Source organism: Dermacentor silvarum, chromosome 7 (assembly GCF_013339745.2).
Source record: "Dermacentor silvarum isolate Dsil-2018 chromosome 7, BIME_Dsil_1.4, whole genome shotgun sequence".
Lineage (NCBI taxonomy): Eukaryota > Metazoa > Arthropoda > Arachnida > Ixodida > Ixodidae > Dermacentor > Dermacentor silvarum.
Genome location: NC_051160.1, coordinates 40,555,628 through 40,558,260, shown reverse-complemented (window position 1 = coordinate 40,558,260; position 2,633 = coordinate 40,555,628). Strand labels below are relative to the sequence as shown.

The 2,633-nt window shown below is 46.4% G+C and overlaps 1 pseudogene; it reads right to left on the bottom strand.

Moving 5' to 3' along the window:
- Positions 1–1,938: 1,938 nt before the first annotated feature.
- LOC119459858 (U2 spliceosomal RNA) lies at positions 1,939–2,107 on the bottom strand (annotated as a pseudogene).
- Between the last annotated feature and the right edge of the window lie 526 nt (positions 2,108–2,633).

Genomic DNA, 2,633 nt, shown 5'->3' with positions numbered 1-2,633 from the left:
ATATATTTCGCATTCTTTAATAGTTCAAATTACCAATTACGCCATCACACCTTAATAATCATAATTTCAAATACATAATTCCCACCATAGTACGGCTTCGCTCGTCTTCCATCTCCACCCCAGTGCCATTTTTGTAGCGAGAGCTACATTGGTCGTATTCTCGCCGTTTCGTTGTGGCCGGTGGCCGCAGCGCGAGCTGAGCCGTTGCCTAGCAACCGCCGCAGCTGGCAGCGCCGCTCGCCGCGCCATCTGGCAAGACGACAGAGGAGGAGCCGGTGAAACCGCGTTACAACAGAGGAGGAGCCGTCGTTGCATCGTATATATAGAAGGGGCGGCTCGGTGGTATTCGTCGGCAGATATGGAAAGTGAGTCGGAGAGATTGAAAGAAGCCAGGCTTCGTCGTCGGAACGAAACCAAGAGGAGGCAGCGAGCCGAGGAGACGGAAGAACGAGCCACACCCCTCGAAAAGCGTCGTAAGTACGAAGCGGCCAGGCGAGTGGATTCAAATGAGGATAACACCCGAAACGTCTTCGAGTCACTGGTCGACAACCCCTTATCCTTCCGCCTCACCGACCATCCGGCCGTCTTTGTGGCAATTGAGAAACAACAATATGAAGACTTTCAAAATAAATGCTTTATACACTTTAAAAATGTCTTTAATGTAACCATAACTTAACGAGAGGTAACAACCAATCCTAAACACTCAGACGTACGAAGCTAAACGATAAAGATGTAACCGTAGAGAGAACCAAGCTAAGCAATAAGATTAACCGCACCTCTCGCTACGCACACCCAGGCATAACCGAGTTAATCCACTGCCATTTTTTTATTGCGATAGCAATTATATGGACACTCCAAAGCAGATTTCTGCCGTCGGCGTCGCCGTCGCCGTCGCCGTGAGGTTCCGTATGACGTCAGTGCAGATGAAATCGTCGCCGCGCGCCGAACGCTGTATGTGCGAGTGAAAGGGCGCGAGGGACGCGCGCTTTCACGGGGAGTGAACGCACGGCGAAGAAAAAACGCGCGTTCTGCGCCGTGCTCCCTTAAGGGCTGCAGAAGTAGGCGTCTCTTTCCTCCTTTACAATCACCATATATGTAGAACAAACGCGCCTTCTTCCGACGCGCGAAAGGCCGTGGCGGGGAGGGAAGGGAGGCGACGTTTAGCTGCGGCATCAAGTGCCTATTTATATCAGAGGCTCCGGCAACAGTCACCAACGCCGTACGCATTTTATGCGAACGAGGGCAAAACGCCGACGGCGTCGACAACAGTTCTGCGTGTTGCCGGTGCTGCTGCATGTCCAAGGTTATACACCTGATAAAGCTACTATCATTACTCCGTATAGCTCTCTACAAATTTTTTTCTACACGCGGGCACGGCCATCGTAGACTGAGCCCTTAAGAGCTTCGCTGTAATATAGTGGCCGTGCTCTTCCGTTTTCCGTACTTCATGATGGCCTAAAATGTGCCGATAGAAGGAACGAATGAGTGAGCTAGAGGCTTTCGTTTCACAAGCTGCGTTTGCGCAGTGAAGCCGTGCGGACACCAAATGTCCCAGCAAATACCCTCAAACTTCGTGCCCATTCCCCTTCTATCAATCTGCCTGCGCAAGACTTGAACGTATCGAATTACACGCAATTAATTACTTCTATTCAATTATATTTTTGGTAGTGTTGTAATTGATAGATAACTTTGTTTACTCGGTAACGCTCGCTGTAATTCAATCACTTTTTTGTAACCAATTACGCGTAACCAGTTATACTTTATTCACGAAACAGGCTATAACAGGCGACGCATCTTTGAACACTTAAATTTAGCGGAATTACAGTCTGCATTGACGCGGACGCGTTCAGATGTCGCAATTCAATTATAGTGCAGATACCCTATGTGAGGGGCTAAAAGTATGTTTTTTTTTATTATGGTTTTCTCACCCCCGTAGAGGGTGAGTGGGCCGATCCCAGAGGCAAGTGCAATACTGGGCCAACCTGTGGCGAAGGTGAAGCAAGCTTCGAGCACTCCGCCCCATTCCAAAAATAAGTTTATCTTGGGTCCAAATAGGACCCGTATCAGATATTAACCTGATAAGAACAGACACTACATAAGGAGAAGTTTATTGACCTGTTGTCACTTATACACATATTAACCATGTACACATTGGATTACACTTACACTGTTGTACAAATTTCACTTTTGGGGTTTGCATGAAATATATTTACAATGTTTGTTTACATTTTGCGGAATGTACAATATCAGAGACTATTTATTTCTTAACACTTTATTTTGCGTGCTTTTACATACGTTTCCAATTTGCATACATGTCACTAGATTACACTTTTGCTAGGGCGGCAGGAATTAACACCATCCCCGCTTTTCTACATCAGTTTTGTTTTATTTGCTTATACAAACACTACATGTACAAACCATTTTCCACAATTTGTCTTGCTCGTGGGCAATGATAGAGCACTGATTGTGGGTTCACATGGATTCAATCGATTTCCCTACGAGGGGGAGGTTGGCGGAAGTAGGGAGAGATCTGGCGAGTTAATAAAGAATGATAGGAAATTCCAGCGTATCTTTTATTACTATCCAAATCGTGTATGCCACTTCATCAAGAAGCGGTAATCCATTTATTGCAA